The sequence below is a fragment of the Bubalus bubalis genome, chromosome 2, assembly GCF_019923935.1.
Source record: "Bubalus bubalis isolate 160015118507 breed Murrah chromosome 2, NDDB_SH_1, whole genome shotgun sequence".
Lineage (NCBI taxonomy): Eukaryota > Metazoa > Chordata > Mammalia > Artiodactyla > Bovidae > Bubalus > Bubalus bubalis.
Window position 1 is genome coordinate 79,531,093 of NC_059158.1, and position 16,168 is coordinate 79,547,260.

A 16,168-nucleotide genomic window follows, 5' to 3' on the forward strand; every position below is an offset into this window, starting at 1 on the left:
ATGTTGCTTTTGAGTAGGCCTGTATCCTTAATTCTCAGGAAGCAGAGTTCAAAACACTGAGAGTCAAGATAAGTATGACCTCTGGGCAGGAACTCTAAAATGGGAAACAGTCCAAATGCCCTTGGGAGTCTCTGCTGCTCTGATTAAAAATGGCCTTGACAAGCAGGAAACTGAGAAGGAATCAGAAGAATCCCAAGGGGCCACTTAGAGAACTTTCTTGGAGATTTGTTGGTTAAAAATATATAAACATATGAGATAAGAAGGCTTGGAACCAAGGATTTAATCAAAAGGTGGCCTAACGCTAAGAATAGATTTTTAAAAACTGGAGTCTAAAATGAGCCAAGTTCTGCAAAGTTTGCCAGGAACATCTGAAGGAATTTTTACCATATGCACAGCAAGAAGGATGTGAAGGGACAGCATCTGGGCTGGGGGCTGTTGAACCATTTTTGATGACTGAGTGAGCAGCAGCGCTTGGTCAGGTTGTAGGGTTCCAGGTGTTCGAGGGTCAGGCAGAGAGGCTGGCCAGCAGTTGATCACCTCTTCACCGTGCCTTGACACAGCCCGATTCTGAGTCCTGGACTAAGCCGAGTGCTCCTGGGCCTGTTAGAGCCGACAGAGGACCAGTATCCTCTCTGCAGTCGTTCCAAGCATATTAGAGCCACGGACAGTGTTTACGATATATGACATCACCTCCACCAATCGCCCTCAGAAGGAACTATAGAAGCAATCTCATTCTGACTAAACGACTTTTTATTTTTAGTCTCTGGTGGTTTGCTGCAGTGATTAGTTTCCTTAATTTCCATGTCTCCCCAGAGCTGGAAGAAATGTTTCTGAAGCCTTGCCTTAGTGCATACATTAAAAAAAAAAAAGTACCTCTGCCCAAAGCCTCAGGATAAGAAAACAAACAAAATCTACCTAATTCAGAAGCGCTAATGAGTGTTTTAAACTAGGGCAGGAGTGGAGGAAGGGTATGTGTGAGGGGGAACACAAGGATATTGTTACTGTTAATAGTCAGCCTAAGTTGTAGCATCTAAAGTAAAACTAAACTTTTAGTTTGTATGGATTATCTGGTGGTTTAAAAAATAGCACAAAAGGTGTGTGTGAGTGTGTGTGTGTGTGTGTGTTTACCACTTTCCACTTCATAAAAATTTCCTAATTTTTAAATTTAAGTCCAAATGATCACAATTAACTTACTTTCTAAATACAAAGCAGGCCTGTATTCATTGTGCTAGGGCTGAATTTTCACTGTGCGTGTCCAAGTTTCATATGTATTAATTTAAAATCTCCAGGTGTTAATGGAATAAAGATGAAATCAAATAGATAAATTTGCATAAAGCAAATTAGGATAAACTTGCTTTTCTCCAATAAGCCCTAGGAAATGAAAACTTAATGGACAGCTAATTAACAATCGAGTCATCCTACAGTCATGCCCCATGGCCCAGCTTCCCCCCAAAAGCACAAGAAGGATATTTGACAAATGCAGATTAGTCTAAATTACATTGTATCTTCACTGGCTCACCTGTGTTAATATTCATGGGAATTACTTACATTTTCCTAAGCTCATCTAGGACCAGTCTTACAGATTTCAATTAAAATGCACTCTGGAATGTCAAGCAGAGGCTTGATTTTGTCTGCAGATCACAGTTTGGCATTTTTGTTTATGTAAATAATGTGCCAACCAGGATTTATTTGCCTTTTTCATCTTGGTTATACTCCATTATAAATCATCGATTATAGTTATTTCCTATAAATCACTGCCAGGTTATGGAGATAGAATCTCAGAAAACATAAGCACTCCAAAGAGTTGTTTACCTCGGTTCCTTTGGCAGCAAGAACTGAGGAGCTGGGGGATGGGCATGGAGAGGAGGAAGGGCTTTACTACTTCTCTTTTCACATTTAGAATTTTATATGATGTGCTTGTATTACCTATTCAGAAGAATAAACTAATTTGTTAAAGCCATTGCATATCCCTGGGACTGAGGGCATGCAGTGCATAAACCGGTTTACTCAGAACTTAGATTGTCAACCAGTCCTCTGTATATTTATTTAAAATCTCCCCCTGTTGTCTTCTTAAACTATTTAACCCCTTATTTATCTTCTTTCACAACATTCAGAAATGGTCCTCCTGAAAAATCACTGTTTCTGTCATTTCTCCTTCTTGGAAGCATGTTATGTGGGTCTTCCCCTGGTAGCTCAGCTGGTAAAGAATTTGCCTGCAATGCAGGAGACCTGGGTTCCATCCCTGGGTTGGGAAGATCCCTTGGAGGAAGGCCTGGCAACCCACTCCAGTATTCTTGCCTGGAGAATTCTGTGGACACAGGAGCCTGGAGCTCTATAGTTCATGGGGTTGCAAAGAGTCAGGCAGGAGTGAGCAACTAACACAACACTACATAAGACCTCTCTGAAAGACTGAAAGAACGAATAGGTATCAGTGAGTTAGCAGTTGTATAAGATGCTGTGCTGTGTGCTATGCTTAGTCGCGTGGGTAATCATTCCCTTCTCCAGGGGATCTTCCCAACCGAGGGATCGAACCCAAGTCTTCAGCATTGCAGGCAGATTCTTTACCACTTGAGCCACCAGGGTAGCATGGTGAGGGATATGAAGATGAATAAACTCCAAAGAGTCCAAAATGCAGTACTTGGATGTGATCTCAAAAACGACAGAATGATCTCTGTTCGTTTCCAAGGCAAACCATTCAATATCACAGTAATCTAAGTCTATGCCCCAACCAGTAACGCTGAAGAAGCTGAAGTTGAACGGTTCTATGAAGACCTACAAGACCTTTTAGAACTAACACCCAAAAAAGATGTCCTTTTCATTATAGGGGACTGGAATGCAAAAGTAGGAAGTCAAGAAACACCTGGAGTAACAGGCAAATTTGGCCTTGGAATATGAAATGAAGCAGGGCAAAGACTAATAGAGTTTTGCCAAGAAAATGCACTGGTCATAACAAACACCCTCTTCCAACAACACAAGAGAAGACTCTATACATGGACATCACCAGATGGTCAACACCAAAATCACATTGATTATATTCTTTGCAGCCAAAGATGGAGAAGCTCTATACAGTCAGCAAAAACAAGACCAGGAGCTGACTGTGGCTCAGACCATGAACTCCTTATTGCCAAATTCAGACTGAAATTGAAGAAAGTAGGGAAAACCACTAGACCATTCAGATATGACCTAAATCAAATCCCTTATGATTATACAATGGAAGTGAGAAATAGATTTAAGGGCCTAGATCTGATAGATAGAGTGCCTGATGAACTATGGAATGAGGTTTGTGACACTACAGGAGACAGGGATCAAGACCATCCCCATGGAAAAGAAATGCAAAAAAGCAAAATGGCTGTCTGGGGAGGCCTTACAAATAGCTGTGAAAAGAAGAGAAGCAAAAAGCAAGGGAGAAAAGGAAAGATATAAACATCTGAATGCAGAGTTCCAAAGAATAGCAAGAAGAGATAAGAAAGCCTTCTTCAGCAATCAATGCAAAGAAATAGAGGAAAACAACAGAATGGGAAAGACTAGGGATCTCTTCAAGAAAATCAGAGATACCAAGGGAACATTTCATGCAAAGATGAGCTCGATAAAAGACAGAAATGGTATGGACCTAACAGAAGCAGAAGATATTAAGAAGAGATGGCAAGAATACACAGAAGAACTGTACAAAAAAGATCTTCACAACCCAGATCATCAAGATGGTATGATCACTGACCTAGAGCCAGACATCCTGGAATGTGAAGTCAAGTGGGCCTTAGAAGGCATCACTACGAACAAAGCTAGTGGAGGTGATGGAATTCCAGTTGAGCTATTCCAAATCCTGAAAGATGATGCTGTGAAAGTGCTGCACTCAATATGCCAGCAAATCTGGAAAACTCAGCAGTGGCCACAGCACTGGAAAAGGTCAGTGTTCATTCCAATCCCAAAGAAAGGCAATGCCAAAGAATGCTCAAACTACCGCACAATTGCACTCATCTCAGACGCTAGTAAAGTAATGCTCAAAATTCTCCAAGCCAGGCTTCAGCAATATGTGAACCGTGAACTTCCTGATGTTCAAGCTGGTTTTAGAAAAGGCAGAGGAACCAGAGATCAAATTGCCAACATCCGCTGGATCAGGGAAAAAGCAAGAGAGTTCCAGAAAAACATCTATTTCTGCTTTATTGACTATGCCAAAGCCTTTGACTGTGTGGATCACAATAAACTGTGGAAAATTCTGAAAGAGATGGGAATACCAGAACACCTGATCTGCCTCTTGAGAAATCTGTAGGCAGGTCGGGAAGCAACAGTTAGAACTGGACATGGAACAACAGACTGGTTCCAAATAGGAAAAGGAGTACATCAAGGCTGTATATTGTCACCCTGTTTATTTAACTTATATGCAGAGTACATCATGAGAAACGCTGGGCTGGAAGAAATACAAGCTGGAATCAAGATTGCCGGGAGAAATATCAATAACCTCAGATATGCAGATGGCACCACCCTTATGGCAGAAAGTGAAGAGGAACTCAAAAGCCTCTTGATGAAAGTTAAAGTGGAGAGTGAAAAAGTTGGCTTAAAGCTCAACATTCAGAAAACGAAGATCATGGCATCCGGTCCCACCACTTCATGGGAAATAGATGGGGAAACAGTGGAAACAGTGTCAGACTTTATTTTTCTGGGCTCCAAAATCACTGCAGATGGTGACTGCAGCCATGAAATTAAAAGACGCTTACTCCTTGGAAGGAAGGTTATGACCAACCTAGATAGCATATTCAAAAGCAGAGACATCACTTTGCCAACAAAGATTCGTCTAGTCAAGGCTATGGTTTTTCCTGTGGTCATGTATGGATGTGAGAGTTGGACTGTGAAGAAGGCTGAGCGCCGAAGAATTGATGCTTTTGAACTGTGGTGTTGGAGAAGACTCTTGAGAGTCCCTTGGACTGCAAGGAGATGCAACCAGTCCATTCTGAAGGAGATCAGCCTGGGATTTCTTTGGAAGGAATGATGCTAAAGCTGAAACTCCAGTACTTTGGCCACCTCATGCGAAGAGTTGACTCATTGGAAAAGATTCTGATGCTGGGAGGGATTGCGGGCAGGAGGAAAAGGAGACGACAGAGGATGAGATGGCTGGATGGCATCACTGACTCGATGGACGTGAGTCTGGGTGAACTCCGGGAGTTGGTGATGGACAGGGAGGCCTGGCGTGCTGCGATTCATGGGGTCGCAAAGAGTCGGACATGACTGAGTGATTGATCTGATCTGATCTCTTCTTTCAAGGCACTCAGTGTGATGAAAGGAGGCTATATTATATTGTGATAGATTATATGAAAGAGGTCTTTACAGAAATGTGATGGAAATTCCGGAAAAGTACCCTGCTTACTCATCTTGGTTGGGGAAGGGAAGAATGCCAGAAAACACTAGCAAGAGACGATCACACTTGCTGATGCTCAAAGGGCACATATTAATTATCTGTGCATAATAGAGTATGTGTTGTTTTGTTCAGAAGAGTGCCTTGAGCTCAGGTGTGTACAGAACCTTATAGTTGAGGCTGAAGAGATACTGAGATAAGATGTGGGAAGCCTTAGGTGCCATGTTCTAATTTTAACCCAAAGGTAATTGGAGCCACATAGGGGTCTTTTTCCATGTAGGAAATTAAGCACATTGTGATATTCAGATGTGCATTCTAGACTGATCACTCTGACAGCAGTATGGAGACTCTGAAGAGGGGTGACATAAGGAACAGGAAGAGTGGGAGCTTGTTGCCAGCAGAAAAATAGTGAATCCTTAACATGGAGAGGAAAGGGTAGAGTTCTAAAATGAACCAGGAGGACATAGTGATGAATTGGATTGGAGGTAAACAATGAAAAAGTGGGTGGATCTAGAATTAAGCCTAGGCTTCTGGAACCCTCTGCAAGATTTCCTTCTCTATGGCCTCCATAGGAGGCACTATTGGGCAGGAATTAATAGGATAGGCTTTGGTGTGTGAAAAATTTGGTTTTAAAAGTTGGTTGTACTATACTTAGTATGCTAATTTGGGGGGAAATTTCTTAACCCCCTTTAAGCCTTCATTTCTATGATATAAAATGGAAATAATATACCACATAACTCATAGCAGAGTGTACACAATAAAATGTTCAGTAAACATTAGCTGTTTATATGACTTATCTTTTTATTTTTGCAAAATAAGGTAAGGCATTATTAAAGATGATTGCACAATAATATACACATAGAACACTGAAAACTACAACTATTATAATTTAAAAACTGCCAAAAAGCTAACATGAGTATTCTACCTAACAAGCAACGTAGAATTCTCAGAAAGTTTTAGCTAATGTATTTTCTTCTCTCACTAAACTTCCCTTTAAGAGAATGAGACACTTTGTATTACTTTATTGCTCTTGGAACTCAAAGATGACAGTCTCATTTTTAAAGTGACTTTGTCGCATCTGAACAAGTGCAAATTTCACTTGAGACACTATTAGGGTTTTGAAAACAAATATATGGATTTTAAGAGTTATCTCAAAGTTGCAGACAAATTGTAAGTTCAGTACACAGAATTCTTTTTTCATACCTTAATATTTCAGTGTGTATTTCCTGCAAACAAGGACATAATTCAACAAAACCACAGTACAACCATCAAAAGCAGGAAATTAACACTGATTTATTACTACCATCTACCTCTCAGTTCCACCAATTGTCCTCATTATGGTCTCCATAGCCGCAGAATCCAGTCCAGGCTCATGCACTGCATCTGGTTGTCAAATCTCTTCTGTTTCCTTCACTCTGCAGCAGTTCTTCAGTCTTTGCTTGACTTTCACGCCGAGACACTTGAGGATTACCAGTTAATTATTTTGTAGATTTGTATTTGCCCCTACGTTTGTACTTATTTGATATTTGCTCACGGTTAGATTCAAGTTAGGCACCTTTGGCAGAAATATCACAGAAACAATGCTGCTTTCTTATTACATCCAATCAAGTGACTAAGATTCCATTTCTATCATTATTGATGGTGTTTACTTAATGGAGATGGCATCTGCCAGGCTTCTTTGCTGTAAAATTACAACTTCCACTTTTGAGGTTAATAAATATGTAGAAGAGATGTACCTTGAGATTCCTCATCAAACTTCCAGTTTATTTATTTACTGATTTATATGAACTCAGTTTCTCAGGCTCAGTGTCTCATGCTGGACCCCACCTTGTATGAACACCCTCTTCACCCCACCCTGGTTCTCCATGCAGTGCCCTCCTCTCTCTGCAGCCATCTCCTTGAGCCCATTTGGCCTCCAGCACCCGACTGTGGGCCAGCATGACCTGCCCCCCCACCCCGCCCCCACCTGGCACGGACATCGTCCTGTTCTGTCCCATCCTAGGAATGAACAGGTCAGAAAGAAAAGAGAAGGGGAGGAAGGGAGAGAGAGGCAGAAGGGGGAGGTCATCTTTATCATTGCTGTGCTTAGTCGCTCAGTCTTGTCCAATTCTTTGTGACTCTTTGTGACATCATGGACTGTAGCCTGCCAGGCTCCTCTGTCCATGGGATTTTTTTCAGGCAAAAATACTGGAATGGGCTGCCATTTTCTCTTTCAGGGGATTTTCCTGACCCAGGGATCAAACCTGCAGTTGATTTGTTACCTTCTAAAGCTTCCAAGAAACCCATCATTATCATTAACATCATTGTACTTCTTTCTATCTTTGTTATCAGTGAATTGTTTGCTGGCTTATCTTCTTCCTTGTATTCTTCTGCTCTGGACATTTCCCAAGGCTCCAGTTTAGAAGACAACAGAGGAATGACTCAGAGCTCCAACTACGTTATCTGCATCACTGCTTTCTGATTCTGAGACCCAGGCAGGGTTCTTATTCTCTTTATACATCTGTCTCTGTCTCTGAAAAAAATGAAAATAATAATGGTACCTGGTTGTGGTCCCATCTTTCCAATTTTGGGCAGACATTTCCAAATGAATGGACTCATATCAGCTCAAATTCAAAATGTAAAAATCAGCTCACTTTCCCCTTACAAAACATATTCGTCTTCCTGAAGCCCCTATTTCTGTAAATACACATGTTCATGCTACAGGCATTTATTGAGCGCTTACTGTTAGCAAGCATGGTGGCTAAGAATCCAGATATAAAAAAGCAAGGTCTTTGCCCCCAGGATGCTTAGAGTGGTTGTGTGGTAGTGGTAGTGTGGTGGAGTGGATGCTTAGTGAGGAAGATAGTGTGATGAGCACTTTGATGGAGTTAAATGGTGGCATCTTTTCTTCTCTAGGAAGAGTACCACATTCCAAGAGACTAAGGCTTTCTAGCGGGTGGACCACACAGAGGTAGCTGGATGGAGACGAGGGCCAAGGTCTTCTAGGCAGAGTGAACAGCATGGCCAAAGAGCTGGAGATACAATGCAGCACAGCATGTTCGGAGACCACAGCCTTGAGAAACAGAGCCAGAGAGGTCGTGGGGAGGGATGAGGATGGAATGAAGGTGACAGGGTTCAGGGGCCACTGCTGAGGGCTTACTCATCAGATCTCCTAAACCCTTTGTCTCAGATGACCTTCTTCGCATGTGACTCACCCAAATCCTACCATTCTTTTAAAAAACTTTTATTTTATTTATTATTTATGTATTTGGATGCACTGATCTTAGTTACATGTGATCTACGAAGGGGCATGCAGGATCTTCCAGGCGTGGCACGTGGGATCTAGTTCCCTGACGAGGGATCAAACCCAGTCCCCTTGCATTGGAAGCAAGGAGTCTTAGCCACCGGACCACCCGGGGAGTCCTGTGAACCCTGTCCATTATTGTTGGCTTTCTCCTTGAAACCTTTTCTTATCTGACCTTGAAGCAACTTCCCTCTTCTCCCAACTTTTCTGGCAATAACTATCCTGTAGTGTATTTCATATGATGATAATAATGTCTTATACATGTAGAGTAGTCGCAGTCTTCAAAAACATTTTATCCTTATCATAAAGTTTGATCTGCATAATAGAACAAGTACCATTTGTTTTACAGCTTTGTTGACCCATTAAAGTGACTACTGCTTGTGCCTTGCTCCTCTAAGTGGGTTGAGAACTTCTCCAATTCAGCAGCATTGCCTTTGTCTTATTTATATCTCTTACAATGCCTACCAGAAAGTCTCACAGAGAATTGGTGCTCAAGGCATGTATTGACTTAAGATTGATGTGAATTTCACTGAAGTCATTAATACTGCAGTTCTGTGTGTTTTTAGCTAGCATGGCATATATTACCTTATATATCCTAGGGAATGACTTGTAAGTGATACCAACTAAGAAACGGCAGCACTCAAGTATAGTATGTCAAGGCTCTGTTCTAGGAACCATCTAGTGCCCTCAACTGAGAGGAAAAAACACTCATTACCTTAAAAATCTTTGAGGACCCTTTGAAATAATCTTTGGTGATGTGGCTCCATATGGCCTCGCATCCTACACATTGCTTGCTGGCTGGCTTACTGGGTAGTTACTAGTAGCATGGGTCAATAAAAGAATCAGGGGTTTAATTTCAAGTAATCTAATTAACAGATCTAAGATCTGAGATCTAAGTAATCTCAGTTATGACTCAAAAAAGAAGAGATGATAATTGCCCTTATTTTTTCCTATAACTTCCTACCTCTGTAGCACTTCATCCCTACTCACCCTTAGGAGTACTTCCCTAGAGATTTTCAGCTGAGTCTTAAAACCCAGACTCTGAATAACTATTTTCACTACCTAGATACCTTCTATACTTCTAATCTGCAATGTGTTGAATTACTTAACTGCTTGAATTGGCTCCTTTTAAACCTGTGTTTTGGGTTATATGTGTGCCCTATGAGCTCCCAGGGTGAGGCTGAGGAAAAGATGTGTGTGCTTTGTGAAGTGGAACACCGCAGTGAACTTGGAAAATTGAGTTCAGTCATTGATGTATTAGGCTTATTGAGAATTTTCCCTAAGAAAGGCCTCTGATGTAGTTGAGAGCACTAAACAATATAATGTTGAAAACAGGGAAAAAACGCATGAAAACATTTGAAATCTGTAAGAAAAATTAAAGGTGGTAATTAAAAAAAGCCCGTGGACAATTCAAATGCAGTAGAAATCTGGGCATCTGAGGTCTGCAGAAACAAAGGCAAACTTTGGAAGAAGTGCAATGCACTAGGAATATATATATTTTGAAATCACTCAGATATAGGGTCAAGTCTCAGTTCTACTGCCTGACAGCTGGGTGACAGAGATACTTAACTTCTTTGAGTCATAGTTTCTGCCTTTGTAAGTCGTGGGTGATAGTGGTGTGCTGGTAAATATTTAACAACTGGATCATACAAACAGACAAAATCTCAGTTTGCAGGTTTTGCCCATTTTCATAGAGTAAATTCTCCCACCACAACCAATTTCGAGCTGCCCATTTAATATCACTGGACATATTCTTGGGAAGAAGTGCATGGTAGCACACCATTATACTTCAAGAGCATAGGTGATAGTAAAATGTACTAAAATCATTAGAAAGGGATTTTTTTTTAGTATTATCTATATTTTAAAATATAATTTTAAATTGTAAGTTTATATAATTTTAATAATGGCTATTTAATAACCAGTTTGCAAAATTCCAGGATATTTAACAATCAGCTCAAACAAGCTTTGTTCAGGCAAATGGTATGGTGCTTTCGGCTGTGAGTTCAGCGTCAATGAATTAGAAATATATTTTACGTACCAGTGTCTTTAAACAAAATCATGTGTAAAACAAAGTTATGTATTGATCAGTTGATGCAAACACTGTGGCCAGAGGCTCTCAGGAAACCAGCCCCGTATTTTTCTCACGGGAGCAGTAATTAACACTGAGTTTATAGAACATCACTACCGAGAGTACCAAGAATCAAGTGGATCTGCCTTTTTGGGGATGGTTTGATTAAGACAGTTCTGCACTTAGCACAATCCCTGCACACAGTAGGAAAGCCCTAGAAGGCCCCCTTTCTTCTGCATCTCGCCTCCCCTGCCTGGGTAGTGTGTGCTAAACCTTTCAGGCTAGCTCAGTCACACCCATCAGTTATGAAATCTACAAATAGCAAGTGTTGTTACTGTTGGATGCTCGCTTCCTTCAGGGAGGTATTATGGAATTTGTGACCATCCATCAATTCACAGCCCATTAGACGCCTTTGAACAACACAAAGAAAGGTGTTAACAGTAACAACACAAAAGAACTACACTCAGTCAGGAAGTTTGCCCTCCTCCCCAAGTTTCTCCCCTGGCTGATGAGTGCCAATCCCTCATCCTTTTTCAAACTGCTTTCCTTAAAGGAAAGTGGAGGCTTTTCCTGTACCAGAGCTCAGTAAAATCTTCTACCTTTCATTCTCTGTCCAAACTCAGTTTGTTGCCTGAGGGTTGAATCCTCAGTGATGCTCAGTCCTTTATTTCTTCCAATAGCCATGCGTCCATCACCCTGCCTTACCATGTGATGCCCACCACTGACCTGCTCCAAGTTGGAGCAGTTTTTCCAGTCATGGTTAGGATCAGCATTATTTAAAATAATGTTCCAGTCGTGGTTAGTATGGGCATCATTTAAAAAGCCATGTTCTTTTTTTCATGAGAAATGACAGCATATCAGATTATGCTACTTCTTGCTTAAGTCCTTGAAAGATTTCCTATTACTCTTACCTAAAACTTGCCCTCCTTACCCTGGCACACAGGGTAAGCATGATGCATTGCTCCCTAACTTTTAAATGTCAACACTTGCACTCTCCTCCTTGTTTATCTTGCTTCATCACATTGGCCTTCTCACTGCTCCTTGAACTTACAAGTCTGTTCCCACATCAGAACCTTTGTGTTTCAGGCTCCTGCTGCCTGGTCTATAGCCATCCAAGTTCCTCCTCCAGCCACTCCTGTCAGTTACGTGTGTGTATGTGTGCGTGTTCAGTTGTGCCCGACTCTGCAGCCTCATGGATTGTAGCCCACCAGGCTTCTCTGTCCATGATATTTTTCAGGCAAGGATACTGGAGTGGGTTGCCGTCTTCTTCCATGGAATCTTACCAACCCAGGGATCAAACCCACATCTCCTGCATCTCTTGCATTGCAGGCAAATTCTTCCCCACACTGAGCCACTGGGGAAGCCCCCCTGACAGTCACATCTCAGCCTAAATCACCTGTCTGTAAGACATCTGTGACTGTGTAGTCTGCAGAGCCCTGGCAGAACCATGCGATCACTTCGTTCCTTCATGACTTTTATCCTTTGTCATTATGTGACATCAATGTGTTTTATGGGCTAAATTGTGTCCCCCCAAATTCATATTAAGTCCTAACCCCTAGCACCTCAGGAGGTGACTGTTTTTGGAGATAAGGCCTTGAAAGAGGTGCTTAAGATACTTTTCACATTTATGCATTCTACGTACATTTCCCTAAAAGTCCCTAAAATAGGTTATGTGTATGAATCAGTGTTTTTTTTTTTTTTGAATCAGTGTTTATTGCAGAAGACAGAGGATGTTCACTTTTTGCCAAATTACGATACCCTTGAAACTTTTTTTTCCCCTTTTGTTGGAAAAAAGAGACTAATATAACAAAAATTTCATCGATGGTTAAAAAAAGAGGTGATTAAGGTAAAATAAGGCTCTTAGGGTAGGCCGTAATTCAGAATGACTGCTGTCCTAAAAAGAAGACGTTAGGACACAGACAGATACACAGAGAAAAGACGGTGTGAAGACACTGTAAGAAGGCAAGCCAAGGAGAGGGAACTCTGAGAACAATCAACCCTGCTGACACTTTGATTTCAGACTTCTGTCTCCAGAGCCAGGGGAAGTGGGGGAAGTGATAAATTTCTGTTAAGTCACCCTGTCTGTGATATTTTGTTATGGCAGCCCTGACAAACTAATATTCATCATTTTTGTTGTTGTTGTTTTTGTTTTTCCCTTTCCTCACTAAATTATAAATTTCATGAAAGCAGGAATTACATGTGTCTTATTCACCCTTTTAGTTTTAATGTCTACAACAATTCCTAGCACCAAATGGGCTTCCTATAAATATTTCTAAATGATTGATGATTGAATGATGCATTCAGGAACGTGAGTCCTTGCTGTTCAAGTTATCTCTTGCTATGCCAACTATTGTTGTTCAGTTGCTAAGTCATGTCTAACTCTTTGCGACCCCATGGATTGTAGCACGCCAGGCATCCCTGTCCTTCGCTATCTCCTGAAGTTTGCTCAAACTCGTGTCCATTGAATCAATGGTGCCACTCAATCATCTCATCCTCTGTCACCCCCTTCTCCTCCTACCTGCAATCTTTCCCAGCATCAGGGTCTTTTCTAATGAGTCAGCTCTTTGCATCAGGTGGCCAAAGTAGTGAAGCTTCAGCTTCAGCATCAGTCCTTCCAATGAGTATTCAGGGTTGATTTCCTTGACAATTGACTGGCTTGATCTCCTTGCTGTCCAAGGGACTCTCAAGCGTCTTCTCCAGCACCACAGTTCGAAAGCATCAGTTCTTCGGTCTCTACCTTCTTTATGGTCTAACTCTCACAGCCATACATGACTACTGGAAAAACCATAGCTTTGACTAGTTTTATTATTCATTACTTTAAAAACAAGCAAAACTCTTGCCTAAAGAATTGCTTCAATACTTGTTATGAGTCCCAGAGCTTAGACCTTCTTAACCCATTTTTTCCCCACAAATCTAGTTGATTAATTCTCCCAGCTCTTCAACACCCTCTCTGCTGAGTTCTGTTTGTTTCTAGATATTTCTTTAACCTGCATCTTTCTCCACTTATGTCCTGGGTGCCTGGATCTGTGAAGCTAGTAATGCAGGTAGCTTGCCTTATCTGAGTCCTGCCACAAACCCTTCAACATTTCTGTCCCTGGCACCAGTGAGAGGATGTAGCACCCCCACCCCATGCCCCTGCTACAGGGAAAGACTTGGAGACAAATTGAGAAAATGCTCATCTTGCTTACTAAGTAATGCAATGTTTATTGCTGACAGCTCCCATCTCACCAGTGGGTTCTTGTTTCTCCAACATCTTTTGTGCCCTGTTAATTGCCAGGCCCTAGACAAGTCTCCAGAAACACCACCAGAACCCAGCTTTATGCTGGTTATTCTGTTTGCTCTTCATTTCCAGCCCCTACCAGATCTCTGCTCCACATGTGGGAGACTGACCCCTCCTGTTCACATCTCCCTGGGCCCCCATTGGGAGCTTTCCAGCTGAGTTCAGCCAATGGCGGTGTGATGGTGGGCATAGAGAAATCAGAGGATGTTGGCTCCCCATTCAAGTTTCCAGTCCCCACAGGGCAGCTTCTCCACGCCACCTCCTTTTTAATGGCCTCTGGTTACAGCCGAGGGTGGGAACTGCTTCCCATGCTTGCTGGACTCTGGGTGCTTTACCATCCCATGTTTGATCTTCTAGTCCTACCCAGGCCTCTGAAAATAGTCCTTTCATTGAAGTTTCTTCCACTCAACCATCTAACAGTGACTTCTGTTCCCTGCCTGGACTCTGAAAGACACTTTACGTAATTTTCAAACTGCAGTGTTTAGGAATGATAGAACTTTTCTTTCCTCAGGTTACAGCGGCTTTGGGGATGTGGTCTCCAGGCCCCATTCACTGAGGTGACTGGTTCTGAGGGACCGCCCTGCATGCTGGTGCATGACCCAGCTGTTGGGCTGTCCTGCCATCTTTCACCATTGGTGGCACCGCTGCCACTGCTCCAGGTGAAGCAAGCCCGGGTCTGATGGAAACAGAAAGCGCATGTACCTGGATGGATGTTTCCCAGCAGTAAGGAAGGGGGCCCAGAGAAGCCGAGTTGCACCATGACTATTTGGGAGAGATGTTTGTAGAGTTATAGCATAGATGCTACGCTATGTTAACAGACCTGGAAGAGTTCCTGGCTTCCCCAAATGGTGCATCGCTAATAGTCTTTTTGTGCCTCAGAAAAATTTTGGTGGTTTAATTTATTACAGTAACTCATACTTGGAGTCAGAATGTTGTTGGGGGTGGTTATGATATGTGTAAGATTTTTAATAGAGTGTTTGCTTAATTTTTTATAATCCTGGTGGTGGTGAGGGTGTCTGGTTGAATGTCAGTGTTATTTTTATAGCTCTTGAGATATGAGATGACATAAGCTTAGAGCAGAAAAGCCGCTGGGGGAGACAGAGTTACACAGGAAAGACAAAGAGTGAGAGAAGATCTAACAAAGTGGGGCACAGACCCCGAGAAGATGTTGTCAGTCAAGCTCCTATGAGCGCACATTCTCTGAGGGGCAATTTTGTGTGTGTTGGGCTTTGTGTTGTTTATCCTAAGTGCCTTTTTTATAGCTTGGAAAAAGTCAGTACAGTTTGATAGATTTGAACTGATAACTTTGTAAATTCTGAAAAATCAGAATGAAGTACTACATAAAATTTAACTTGAAGCTTTTATATCTTAATTGTCAAAATGATATTATAACATAGATATGTTATTTGTGTATATATATAATATATAAATGTTAGTCTGCTAAATTGACCTTTGTTAAGTGGAGCACAGGGTGTTGGATGGTGAACCAACAACAGAGTCCAACAGACCACAAGAGAACTTGAAGTAGAGAGGTTTATTATTCACAGGTCCTGGGGGGAGTACATGGCACACCAGGAGGGGCCACACAGGAAGGTCAGGCAGAGTACAGACAGAGAGAAAGAGACAGGATCTGGGGCACATGCCTTTATTAGGGTCCATGGGTGCAGAGCCTTGGAGTCCCTGGGCTATGGCCAGATCGGTCAATTCAAGCCAAAAGAAAGAGGTTTTGGTAAGCCCCCTGCCCTGGGGAGGGTGGGTCTTATCTAAGGGATGCAGAAGGCATACAAAAGCACTGGGAGGCAGGAGACTGTTGATCACAAGGGCTGTTGGGGACATCATATCAGGGAGTTACATTTGCTTGTGACTCTGGGCTGCTATTCAGGACATGCACCTGTATGAGGGGCTAGTGTCAAGCTATGGTCCCTGCAGGCTGTTTGCCAAACAAAATGGATGCTGAGATAACAACACCATCAAGTAGCTTAGCTAAATTCTTGACAAAATAACCTATAACAATATATATGTATATATATAACGTATAAATACTACATTCCTTTTTCGTAATCATAGCGACTCTGGGATTTGAGGAGGCTTACAAGAAAACTGTAGGATGATGTGAACACTGAAATGAATCTTGTCCAGGAAGATGTGGCACGTTACCAATACAAGTTCAGTAGTGCTTACAGAAAAGGG